This window comes from Rhincodon typus, chromosome 37 (assembly GCF_021869965.1).
Source record: "Rhincodon typus isolate 14 chromosome 37, sRhiTyp1.1, whole genome shotgun sequence".
Classification (NCBI taxonomy): domain Eukaryota; kingdom Metazoa; phylum Chordata; class Chondrichthyes; order Orectolobiformes; family Rhincodontidae; genus Rhincodon; species Rhincodon typus.
The window spans coordinates 3,504,485-3,518,381 of NC_063368.1; the positions used below are offsets into that span (position 1 = coordinate 3,504,485).

The following is a 13,897-nucleotide window of genomic DNA, read 5'->3' on the forward strand; positions in this document are numbered from 1 at the left end:
TGAAGAGTCATCTAAACTGAAAACATTAGCTTGCTTTGTCTCCATGGATGCTGCCTGACCCGCTGTGATTTCCAGCATTTTTTGTTTTCAGTAACCCATTTTCTCACTCTTAGCTCTTATTATCTCTTATTCAGCTTGTTATCTGTCTTGGCCTGCTATCCATTATCTCCTTGTTTACCGGCCCCTTTCATATCTCTATCTCTGGGCTCTGTCTCCACCTATCTTTTCACCACCTCCTTTGTCCCCGATTTGGCTTCAGCATAAATGCCAGTTTTCCTAGCTACCAGAGTCACCAGACTCAAAATATTAACTTTTCTTTCTTCCCACAGATGCTGGCAGATCTGCTGAGTTTGTCCAGCAATTTCTGTTTTTGTCTTTTAAAAACAGGCAAATCCCTCTGTGCTGTAATTATCTTCAGACTTTCTCCATTAAAATAATGTTCAACTGCTCTATTCTTCCTGCCAAATTGCATAATCTCACATTTTCCCACATTATATTCCGTCTGCCAAGTTTTTGCCCATTCATTCAACCTGTCTATCTCCCCTGTAAACTCTTTGCGTTATTGTTCATAGTTTCCCTCCCATCTATTTTTGTCCCATCCGCAATCTGGGTTCTCCAAGTAATTCAGCTGTGGCCTAACTAACATCATATGCAGCTCCATCATAACCTCCCAGTAATTGTATTCAATGCCTTGACTAATAAACACAAACAGAAATTGCTGGAAAGCTCGACAGGTCTGGCTGCATCTGTGGAGAGAAATCAAAGTTAACATTTTAGATCCAGTGACCCTTCCTAGGAACTTCGGGAAGGGATCTGAAGAAGGGTCACTCGACCCGAAATGTTAACTCTGATTTCTCTCCACAGATACTGCCAGACCTGTGTTTGTGTTTCTGATTTACAGCTTCAGCAGTTTTTACCTCTACTAATAAAGACCATATGACCATAAGACACAGGAGCAGAAATTAGGCCACTCGGCCCACCGAGTCTGCTCCGCCATTCAATCATGGCTGATAAGTTCCTCAGGAATTCCATAATAAAGGCAGGTATACCATATGCATAACCACAGCTCCATGATTTACAATCTTGGAAGACCAATCTTTAAATAATTTCCATTTACTTTATTATGAATATCATATGTGAATTGTGGGTCAGCTGGCAATATTGGCAGAGTACAAACATAAAATTGATATCAACACAACCAATAGAAAAGTCGTTCTTGCCCTTAGATAGGCAACAACCAGCTGATTTGCTGGGGCCCCAGTGGCCTAATGGATAAGGCACTGGCCTCCTAAGCCAGGGATTGTGGGTTCGAGTCCCATCTGGGGTGTCCGATTTTTATAAGCCTATTTCTCTGCAGGGATTTTGGACGTTTCTGACGTTCACTTCTCAACTACTCTGTCAAAATCCCTGTGCCTTCGCTGAGATCACAGCAAAGGATGGCTCAATAGAAACTTGAACAAGGCAATTAAAGGACTTGGATATACATCACACTGGATAAAGCTTTCAGAGACAGCACAGCCACGATGGGCTGAGTGCCCACCAAGATTCAGTTGATTTGTTCTCATTGCAGTTTTACTCAACATCTCCACTTACTCAGAAACAAAATGATTACTGGATGAGAAAGGTTAACTTTGATTTCTCTTCACAGGCGCTGCCAGACCTGCTGAGCTGTTCCAGCAATGTTTTCTTTTTGTTTCTGATTTACAGCATCCGCAGTTCTTTCGGTTTTCAACTCCACTTTCACTATCCCCACTTACTGCAAATATCTTTACACTGCTGTGCAAAATAGCTTCGAGTAGCTACATAGTATTCCTTTTTCCTGTCTGCTCGAAGGCGAGATCAATTCATCAAGCAGCCAGCAATTTAGCATTTAAAATGCGCATGAGATGGAAGGGGAAAAATCAATTACAGTATAAAAATCAGAAACACCATCTCGAGCGAAGTATTTAAATGCTGCAATTCCTCCTTAAAACATGCAGCCCCAGTGGCCTAATGGATAAGGCACTGGCCTCCTAAGCCAGGGATTGTGGGTTCGAGTCCCATCTGGGGTGTATTAAATTTACTTTACTTCCCATGAAACAACTTTTAGAATATTTGTTCCTCATTACATTTCTTTAGAATTTTGATGTACGTATTTTGTTTTCAAATCTTTTTGTTGATATTAATTCGGATTTTTTTCTCATTTCATTTTTGAATTTAAAATGTTTAATGAAATGTATCCACTTTTATGATTAAATTCATAGAAAATGTTATGATTTTTATACTGATTTCGTCGGAACTTATTTTCTAAAATTATTACCGTCAGATTTATTGTTAGGACAATGGAAAAGGATGTCTATGTTGAAACCGTGTAACTTTTACCTTATCCTTCTGCCTCCTGTAGGAAACATGACGTAATTACAGTTATTATTGGCGTTTTGTTCGAGTTAGAAACATACACATACATTAACATTGATTATTTCTTAATTTTATCACTTGTGTTATCTGATGAGGAATTACTTGCCCATAGGTGCACTATGCATATTTGTGAAAACAAAATGTCATTTGCATTGTTGCGGGTAACAAACTAATACTTGAGAACGTGTCATTTGTGAAATATGAGCATCTGGACTGTTCAGTTTCCAGCTGCAGCCTGGGATCCTCTATGTCACTTTGACTTAGTGTCTTGTCCAGACGGTATCCATTTTTACAACCCATGTTAGAAGAAGACTAGTGAGTACAAGGCAACGAGTTGCGTTGTTTACGTGATGAACAGTCCAAGGCGAAAGCAATTCGTTATTTGAGTTTTCTTTTCATACTCATGTCGTGATAATGCTGTAGTAGTGATACTGCAAGTGGTGACATTCGGATGGGGAGCTAAACTGTTGGAAAAGACGGATATGACAAGAAGAAGGCATGATGCTAAAATCTAGAAATTGGAGCTGTATTTCTGTGGAAAATGTATGATTTGTGCTGTCACGTGGCTTTTCCAAGTTGCTTACTTCATCTCTCCTTCCAGAATGATTAAGTTGTAGAAAGTTGCACAAAGACTTGGAGGTCATTGTGAATAGTTCTCACCGCCCCCCCGGGGAAACATGGATCGATATGCTCTGTGCTCGTTTATTTCCGCCTGCCCGCTTCTGTCTGGCCAAGATGGCGGCCCTTGGCGAGGGATGGCGGCCTCAGTTGGTGTCTTTACGGTGAGAGCCTCAGTCTGACAGAGCGTGGGTTTGCGGGCGTCTCCCGAACCGTTAAAACAGTTAAACCCCGAAAAATCGGTTCAGGTCCCCTGGGAAGCGGCGGGAGGAACGGTATCCGGTAGGCGGCCAACCTTAACGGACAAAGCAGCGATGTTTCCTGGATGCTGCGGCCGAGGAGAGCGCGGTCGGTGGGCGGCTGCTGATGGGAGGTTTCGGGCGGATGAGCGTCGGAGGGTGGGGGAAGCTGGGCGCAAAGATTGAGAAAGGGCGGGAAGGTAGAGCTGTCTAGGGAGAAGTGACAATCTCTGGGCAAATCTAAAGTCAAGTATAGCAGCATGAAATTTAACTTTTATAATGTTAGTATTTGTTCTGTAAGCAGTAAGTTATTTTAAATTTTGTTCATTTTTAAAAAAAAATGTAGTTTGTTTTCCGAATTACATTCTTCTTTGAAATCCGAAATTAATCCATGGATGAGGAAGAGATAGGAGACTATCATTGAGAGGCAATTTTGATTATTATGTAGATCTATATTGGGGAAACTTGGTGACAATTGTGACGCAACAGAGGGCATTACCTTAATTAGACGATAGAATAAATCACACAATTGAGGATGCTGGAAGTCTGAAACAAAAACAGAAATTTCTGGTGAGACTCAGCAGGTCTGACAGCACATATGGAGAGAAAGAGAGTTAACATTCGAGTCCAGTGACCCAGTCTTTTGTTCAGACTTACTGAGTTTCTCTGGTATTTTTTATTTTGTGTAAGAGGGTATTATTTAAGAGTTTTCAGCACAGAATCAGGTCATTTGGATAAACTGGCCTGAAATATTTGTGTCTATATTAACCTCTGCCTGTTCCTCCTCACCACATCATCATGTCCTTCTTTTCTCCAGCATGTTTATCACGCATCATTTCCCTCCACCAGTCCTTTTAGCCAAGTCCCACACTCTCCTGTTTTTCAATGACTTGCTTTTGCTTTGGCTTGATGGGTTGTGAGATGGTTCATAAATCCATTTCACACATTCTGAGTACTCTATTGGTGAAGAATTTTCTGTAGCATTCTTAATTTTTTTTTAAGGACCTGCTTGGTATTGGATTCCCTTTCATCTGGAACCATCTTATCCACGTATATTGAATTTTTTCATAACCTCAAGACCTTTCTCCGCTCACCCTGCTTTCATCTCTTCTGCAGGAAAGAGCCCCTATCTATTTAATATAACCTCTCAGTTCTGATACCCTTGTAAGTAATTTTTGCAACTTTTCCCAGTCTCTATATCCATGTTTAAATTGTAGATATCAAATAATGTCAAGCAATTTATTTTTAATTACAGGACCTAAGCATTGCCTAAAAAATTACAAAGTTGGAACTTTTCATCAGAAATTTGAATTAATTTTCCTTAAATAATAGTTTGAATTTAGTCAATTTACTAAGATTGACAGTTGGCAGTTCCTGTTGCATCTCCATGCCAGCTACTGACCAACCAATCAGCATCCTTTCTCATGCTGTATCAATTATTGTTTCATTTCTTAAAGTTAGTTTTCTTGCGTTTCAGCTTTGATAGTGCTGGATGAAAAAAACATTTTCTGAATTCCCAAAACATTATGCAGTTTATCAGCAAGTACTTGATCCGTGCAGACCAATTTTGATCTGTGCTCACTGGTGCTCAAGGCACTATTGTTTGTTTTGTTCAGTCACTCATAGTGCCTACTCGAAATACAAGGGCCATTATGATATCATATTGAATGTACAGCACAGAGGCTGCTTGGTCCAAATGTCGTTTTCTGGTCTTTCTGCTTCATGTGGCTCTCCTTTTATCATTATAAAAGTAAAGTTCTGTGGATGCTGGAGTGTGGAAATAAAAACAAAGACCATAGCATACAAAGCTTATCAGCCAAGTGCTGGAAAATGAGATTAGAATAGGTAGATGCTCCTTGACTGAGTCAGACATAATGGGCCAAACGGCCTTTTTCTATGTTGTAAACCGTTACGACTTTATGATAAAATATAGGAGAAACTCAGCAGCTCTGGTGGCAGCTGTGATGAGCAAAACAGAATTCATGTTTTGAGTGCAATATGCCTCCTATTGAGTCCTACAGCAAGGAAACAGACCCTTCGGTCCAACTTGTCTCTGCCGATCAGATTTCTCAAACTGAACTAGTTCCACTTGCCTGTGTTTGGCCCATAGCCCTCTAAACCTTTCCAATTCATGTACCCATCCAAATGTCTTTTAAATGTTGTAATTGTACCTGTATTTACCACTCCTCTGGCAGTTCATTCCACATACCAATACCTCTGTGGAAAATATTTCCTCTCAGGTCCCTTTAAATCTTTCTCTCCTCCGCTTAAAAATATGCCTCCTGGTTTTGACCTCCCTCAACCTATGGAAAATACCTTTTCTGTTCACCTTATTAATACCCCTCATGATTTTATAAACCTCTGTAAGATCATCCCTCAACCTCCTACACTCCAGTAAAAAAAAGTCCCAGCCTATCCAATCTCTCCCTATAATTCAAGCCTTCCAGTTCCAGCAATATCCTGGTAAATCTTTTCTGAACTCTCTCCAGTTTCATAAAATCCTTCCTCTAGCAGGGCAATCAGAACTGTACCTGGTACTCCAAAAGTGGCCTTACCAATATCCTGTACAACCTCAACATGATGTCTTAGCTCCTATACTCCTAGACTAAGCGATGAAGGCAAGCATGCTAAACACCATCTTAACCACCCTGTCAACCTGTGTTGCAACTTGCAAAGAACTATGTACCTTAATGCGTAGGTCTCTATGTTCAACAACAGTACCCAGGGCCCTACCATTAACTGTATAAGTCCTGCCCTTGGTTGTTTCAACAAAATGCAGTGCCTTGTATTTATCCAAATTAAACTCCATCTGCCACACCTCAGCCCATTGGCGCAATTGGTCAAGATTCCTTTGTAATCTTAGATAGCCGTCACTGTTGACTATATCACCAATTTTGATGTCATCAGCATACTTACTAATCATGCCTCTTAAAATTCTCGTCCAAATCGTTTATATAAATGACAACCAAAAGTGGACCAGCGCCAATCCCTGTGGAGCACCACTGGTCACCGGCCTCCAGTCCGAAAAACACCACCACCACCGCCGTGTGTCTCCTACTGTCGAGCCAATTTGTATCCAGTTGGCATGCTCTCCCTGAATCCCATGTGATCTAGCTTTACTTATTAGTCTGCCATGTGGAACCTTGTCAAAGGCTTTACTACAGTCCATGTAGCCAACCTGTACCAATCCTTTTGGTTACATCCACAAAAACTCAAATTTGTGGGACACTGTTTCCCAAGTGCAGAGCCATTTTTTAAGACTCCTGTTCTGAACAAGACTATATAGAACTGGAAAAGTTAACTTTGTTTCTGTCTCCACAGAAGCTGCCAGACCTGCTGAATTTCTTAAGTGCTTTCCGTTTCTGTGCCTCTCACCATTGTTCATCCTCCTCAAAAAGGTTCCTTTGTGATAGGAAAATAACGAACAGGACTCAACCATTCTGCCCCTGGGGCCTGTTCTGCCCTTCACTCTTTGTGGCTGATCTATTTCATCAGCCCACTTTCCTGCACTAGCCCCATATTCCTGGATGCTCATAGCATCCATAAATCTTTATCTTGAATGTACTCGACTGAGGATCCACAGCTGTCTGTGATTAAAAAATTCCAGAGTTTCTAAATCCTCTCAAGTGAACAAATTCCTTTTCAGTCACTGCAAAATGGTCAACAATTTATTCTGTGAGCATACAGTTTGTTCCCAATCTTCCCAACATTTCCCTGCCAAGCCCTTTGAGAATGCTACGTGCTTTGGTGATCACCTTGCATTCATTGAAACTCTGGGAAATGTAGACGCAGTCTGCTCTATCACACCTCAGGACAATCCCCTCATCCCAAGAATCAGACAGTAGGGAACCTGCCAAATGTCTAGATTTATGATGTTCCCTAAATATTGGCGAGGACTTGCAAAAATCTAATGCAATGAGAAATCAAGGCCCTTTTATAGGAGGGGAGAAAATTGCCCAGGGGAAGAAAATTAGGTGAAAATAAAAGTTAAAATGAATCTATACCAGATCAGTATAATATGATGGAAATCTAGGACTGCAGAACACATTGTCAGGCTCACATTTTTATCCTTTCTTTTGAAATCAGAATGACTCATAGATATTTATAATGGGCAATCCCAAACCAAATAACAATTCAGACATTTTACAGTTTTACTCTGAAATTATTCCTTACAGTTAACACTCCAAGAAAGTTATTGCTTGGAAAAAATTAAAATTAGGATAGGTGTTGTCTTCAAAGAGAAAATTAATTCATAGGACATGTCAGTCACTGGCAATGCTATCTGTTGCCCATTCCTAGTGGCCTGAGAAGATATTAATGAGCTGCCTTCTGAAATCACTATTTGTTGTAATGGTTTGTTAGGACAGCTTGCATGGGCAACTTCACAGAGCAGTTTGAGTCAACCATGTTGACTGGAGACACTTTGGTCCTGGAGTCTCATATAGGCCAGATTGGTTAAAGACGGCAAGTTTCCTCTCCTAATTATTGAGTCAGGTACGTTTTATGGCAATCCAATAGTTATTGTCACATTTTTGCTGGTTTTTAGTAATTTAAACAAATGCTGTTTGTACTTTAAATTGAAATACTTCAAACACAGCAGCCTGCAGGAAACACCTGACTTTTCAAAAAAAAAAAAGTTGTTCAGTTTGTGGGCATTGTTGGCCAGACGAACATTTATTGCTCATTCCTGGTCACTGTTGAGAAGGTGGTCATGAGGTACCTTCATGTACAGCTGTAGTCTGTGTCATATATGTACATCCACAGTTCCGGTAGGAAGGTAGTCCCAGGATTTTGATCCAACAACAGTGAAGGAATGATAATGTAATTCCAAATCAAGATGATACATGGCCTTGAAGGGAAGTTTGCAGGTGCTGGTCCCATGTACCTAATGCACTTGTTCTTTAGTTGGTAGAAATTGTGCGTTTTAAAAGTGCTGTTGAAGCAACTTTGGTGAGTTATTGCAGTGCATCTTTTCCATCGATTCAATGAAGATGTCTGCTCAGGGCTATGAATATCTTCCTTGGGTCTTGATGTGACTGCCATCCTACAATTAGGGTACGACATCCATGTTGTAGTGGGATCCTGAGTGCAGGATGTACTTCCTTCGCTGCTTCTGCACTGCCTTCCTACTAAGGTTCTTGGTCTCAGAACAGCTTGATGGACATGTTGTTTCCATTTTAAGTAATTGGTAGCAATCTCTCCTGAGTCGTTAATATCAAATCTGCCACATTTCAATGAGAGCTTCAGGGTGTCTTTAGTATTTTGTTTTGTAACTGATGCACACTGCTGCTTAATGGAAGAACCACATTAAAAAAGTACTTGCGTACATCTAGTGCCATATCATGGATTGGGAATACTTCACAAGCAGTGGATTGCTTTTGAAGTGCTGTGGCTTATTTTGTAGGTGAAAGTGAAATTTTGAATGCAGCATCGTACTAGAAAAAGAAATCGAGGAAGATTTGTATTTACATAATGCTTTACATGACCACCAGATGTCTCAAAGTGCATTGCAGCCAAGTTATATGAAGGTAAAGTTTCCATAATCTTACTAGATCATAGGGTTGTGCTCTCATTAGAGAAACAACTGGTGGTGGTTTAACCTGAGAGTCTCAACGCCTTGGTCAAGGGGAGAGGTTGAGAAGGAAGGTGCTTCATAATAACCTCAGCCAGTGCAGGAATTGAACCCATGCTAATGGCATCACATTGCATTGCAATGCCAGCCATTGAGCCAACTGAGCTAATCGATGTATAGTTGCAGTTGTCATGTAGGAATCATGGCAGCCAATTTTCATACAGGAATGTCACACTGGTAGCAATGTGGTAATGAACAGGGAATCCTTTCGTGATGTCAAATGGATAAATGCTGTCACAGTAATAACACCCCTACACGTCTACAAAATAGCACTAAGGGAAATGTTCATATCCACTTATATTTATGCTTAAGTCCTGGAGTGGAACTTGAACCAGGACCCATGTGATACAGAAGTGAAAGTGCTACCTTTTGAACCACGCCTGTTACACACATTATGATGTGGTTTTGGGAAGGAATGTTAGTGTGCACACTGGTAGAATTCCCTGCTCCTCTTTAGTGATACTGTGGCTTCTTAATATGCACGTAGATGGGGTTCACTACTTTATGTTTAGCTTTTAAACATGGAGTAATGATATCAGAGGGAAGGAACTGGGGAAAGGGATGAGAGTATAAAGACTGAATGGACAAATATTGTCTATACTATTTTTAAAAAAAAATGCAGGGTTCCCCTGTTCAACCTGCAAGATTGTCAAACATTCAGCATATGTTCTTGCATCGGAAAATCTCAGAAACACAACTTGCTTACAATGATCAACAAGGTCAAACCACATCTAGCAGACAAATATAGATTTTGGTTTCAGATTTTGTCCTCCATCAGAAGTTTTCATTAATTGTCCTGGCTGCAAGTTTCAGCTGTGAATGTCTTTTAAATGTAATTGCTTGAGTTGCGAGATCCCAGCGATGACATTCATGTCTGACTTTCCTCAGTGGGTGAACTGCTGTTGAGACAATATAATCTGCGCATTAGGAGGTTGGGGAAGGTTCACGTTTTCTTTTGCTGTATGTGGGCCTCTGACTGAGTTGATTAAAGAATGGTATTAATGATGCAAACCATTTCTGACTTGAACTATATCACAGTTTGCTTTACTGTCAATGGCTCAAAATCCTGGAGGTGCCTTTCTGTCAACACAGTGGATGTATCTACACCACATGAACTGCAATAGTGCAAGAAGGTAGCTCACCACCACCTTCTCAAAGGGAAACAAAATGGTGGCCTGGTCAGAGAAGCAGTGCATTCATGAGGGAATAACAAAAAATCAATGATTATTGCCAGTTTTTTTTTATCTTCGTGGCATATGGGTGTTTCTAACTAGGCCAGCATATATTGCCCATCTCTAATTGTTCTTGAGAAGCTGGTGGGGAGTTGTCTTCTTAAACCATTGTAGGCTTTTTAGCGTAGGTACATCCACAATGCTGTTAGGAAGGGAGTTCCTGGATTTTGACTCAACTGTGAAGGAATGGTGATCTATCCAAGTCCTGGTGTGTGATTTAGAGAGGAACTTGCTGCAGGTAGTGTTCCCATGTTACTGCTACCCGTGTCCTTTTTGATTTATGCGTTTTAGGTTTAGACTTAATAGAATTTATTGAATTCAAAACCGCAGGTTTAATTGTGCTGCCTGTTGCCATGTTTAAAAACATGACACAAGCAGAGATCTGTGTGGGCTAGAGGAGATGATTATGTGCAGTTAATCACAAAGTTTTTTGGCACAGAAAGTGGCCACTTGGCCCATCATGTCTGTGCTGGTGCCGATATGAATTCATGCCTTCTCCTACCCTTTCATCACCTCCTGCATCCTATCTACATATCCTCCTCAACCTTTCTATAAGACCTTGCATTCCTTTTTTAATCATCTCGACAAGTCCAGAATTCCCATAAAGGTATCCATGATATATTATTAATTACTTGATGTGATAAATTCCACATTCTCAACATTCTGTAGATCAGAACATTTCTGAATTCTTACTTGCAATTTTTAATAACCACCATGTATTTATGAGCCATATTTTTGGATTTCTTCACAGCATCTCTCTGTCTACTCAACAAACATTTTTATTGTTTAACTTGCACCAGGTCACCCTGCACCCCCAGGGAAAAACTCCAGCCCATCTCATTCTTCCTGATATATCTGTCCTGTGAAAAATGGTATATTAAAATATATAAGATTTTTCTTTTTCTCTCTTGTATACTGCAGGATTATATGCAGATGAGATCTGCAACTGGCCGAAGCACCTGGTTTTCCAAATGTTTACCCAGTCAAACAGTATTTTAAATTCATATTCCAGTCATGGCTTATGATGAAGCATTCAAGAAAAAAGAAGGTAATTTGTTTTGGGTGATGTCAGATTGAATGTAGCTTGGACCAACCCAGTTGTGTCTAAAATGTACGATTTTTGTTTGGAAAATGTCCCAGGTGCTTGTCTAAGTTCGGAAGCTCACATGTTCTTGCGTGGCTGGTTTCCTGCTGCTGTTCTGAGCCTGCACAGCTACAGTTTTTAAATCTGTTCCATCAGATGTTTTCTTTTTCGTGAGGTACGAAGAGACATTTGATTTGTTGCGGTTGCTTTTACAGTTGTCGTTTTTTTATAATAGACTTATGAAGTTTTATAAACACCATTTTATTTCAAGGGTCAATAATTAATATTTGGTGTAGTTCATGTACTTTATGGGGCATTGGATGTCATACATATTGTTAATGGCCCTTTCTTTATTCAGTGCAAACTTGCTGTTTACGTTTTTTCAGTAATTCATTTCTGTATCTTGAGATTTTCGCCCTACTGCCACGACCTATCTTGTCAAAATGCATTAACTCATTGTGAAACGTGATTGGCACTGTGAACCGGCCAAAAGAGCCATTTTGAAATGTGAAAGTTAGTGTTGGTTGGAATCCAAGAAAAACAAAGTAGAAATATCAGAACCCAGGATTCAAGAAGGGTTACTGGGTTAACAAGAGCAGCCTTTTGACTGTGAATCACCCTATTCAAATCACAATCTTCATATGCACTATGTGGGAACCAGGAGCAAGAGTACCTGGCTGATTCCTGTGGAAGCTCTGTCTCCCCGCCACCCATGCCCAGTCCAGGTCTGGTGAGCTGATCTGCCTAAGTCTGGTGCCTCTCCCTTTGCTGGTTTGTATTGGTTATCAGTTTTGGTACATACCTTCTCAGTACTGAAATGGAACTTTGTTGCAACAATGTTGTAGGGGCAGAGGCCTTTTCTCCTGCCGATATTACATGCACTGGGCCAATCTGAAGAATTTTCAACCAAAGTTGCCCAGTTTTCTTTAGTAACTATGTATCCATCTGCCTACCTGCTAAACTCTGGAATTTCCTATCTAAATCCCTCAGCCTCTTGCCTCTCTCTATTCTGTTAAGCTCATTAAAAACCTATCTGTTTGACCAAGCTTTTGGTTATCTGTTTTGATATCATCTTGAGTGTCACTCTTTTTTTGCTAACAGTCCTGTGAGTCTTGATTTACTAGTGTAAAGACTATATATAAATACAGCTTGTTGAGCAAATTATATGCAGTCTATCAGGTTGTATCATAAGATAAGATGTAGGGGCAGAATTAGACCATTCGGCCTATTGAAGTCTGCTCAGCCATTTGATCATGGCTGATGTGCTCCTCACCCCCATTTTCCTGCTTTCTCCCCATAAACCTTCAACCCATTACCAATTAAAAATTTAACTCCTCCTCAAATTTGCTCACTATCCCAACATCCACTGCATTTTGGGGTAGCGAATTCCACAGAGTAACAACCTTTAGGAGAAGCAGTTTCTCCTGACTCTGTTTTAAATTTGCTACCCCTTATCCTAAGACTATGAGCCCTTGTTCTAGAATGCCCTAGAAAAGGAAGCATCTGCTTCACGTCTATTTTATCTATACCTTTTATAAATCTTAAATACCTCAATTTGTTCTCCCTTCATTCTTCTAAAATGAGGGATTGTAGGTGTCTTTATTTGTAACAGTTTAATTGTAGTAATAAGATGATTAGATGTGTATACAGTACGTGGTGGGACGGCCTGTGATGTTGCACCTTCTCGTAATAGTTCACAAAATCATTTGTGTTTGCAGCATGTGACTGATTCAAATAGTTAATGGGGTGGGTACATGTTGACTTAGAATATGATCTTTTATTTCTGGGATGTGGGTTCCTATTCACATGGACTGAAAGAATGAAAATCTACATTTGCGGCCATGCCTGGAAGAATCCAAAATTAAACATATCCGCCTCGGAAAGGTTTCCAATGTGTGTAAGTCTATAGCACAAGACTTTTCTTCAGCTGGCATAGACTGGACCAGAATTTACAAATGATCTTGAGTTGCCTTTCGTTCACACCTTTGAATCCCTGAGAGCAATACTGCACGGCTCCCCTGGCATATGTTCATCCATTCACATACCCATCAGCCTTTGGTACCGTTGGACAGTTGCACAAACCTCCAGTCTCGTGGGTCTCTGTTGCCAGCACAAGATAGGTTGGCTCAATAAAGCTTGTTGATGGCTGATTAGGTGGAGCTGTTCTGTAATACTGCATTTTAAAGACATACTACTTCTGATCTGTATTATTCCTCCTGTGGGAATGCTTAGTGCTGATGTTGAAGGCAAAACAAGTGATGGTGGGGGTGGAATTTGATTGTAAGCATTAATGTTTCTTACCTCTGAAGACAAATATATATATATTTGCAAAAGATGCTCTAATCATTACCCACTTTTTTGTTTGATTTGTCTTTTTAAAAACCTAATAAATATGCTTCATTTCAAATTATTTTCCACATAGCTACTAATTTGATATTTGTTTTCAGTCCACCTTTTCGCTTGCTCTACTTCATGTAAAAGGAGGGTTCTGACATGGTCAGGCAGGACATTACATGCTCCAGGGATGTTCATGAACCTCCCTGTTGCAGCTCAGTTGATTGACCCTCCAAGAGGCATACTTGAGTTGGAAGAACCCAAGCAAGAATGTAATATTCATTTTCTAGGGGAAGCCTAAACATACATACTAATACCATCGGGACTTTCACTTGGCTGTTCTACTGTGGAATTTGACATC

The 13,897-nt window shown here is 40.3% G+C and overlaps 1 long non-coding RNA gene and 2 other non-coding genes across 3 annotated transcripts; all 3 read left to right on the top strand.

Annotated features, from left to right (window-relative positions):
* The first annotated feature begins 1,254 nt into the window (after positions 1–1,254).
* trnar-ccu lies at positions 1,255–1,327 on the top strand. Its single transcript has one exon. It is a non-coding gene; the product is annotated as a tRNA-Arg (tRNA).
* Positions 1,328–1,978: 651 nt separating this feature from the next.
* Positions 1,979–2,051, top strand: trnar-ccu. The gene has a single exon. It is a non-coding gene; the product is annotated as a tRNA-Arg (tRNA).
* Positions 2,052–2,683: 632 nt separating this feature from the next.
* Positions 2,684–11,371, top strand: LOC125487172. Its single transcript, XR_007265693.1, has 3 exons — positions 2,684–3,179; positions 11,040–11,166; positions 11,259–11,371. It is a non-coding gene; the product is annotated as an uncharacterized LOC125487172 (long non-coding RNA).
* The last annotated feature ends 2,526 nt before the right edge of the window (positions 11,372–13,897 follow it).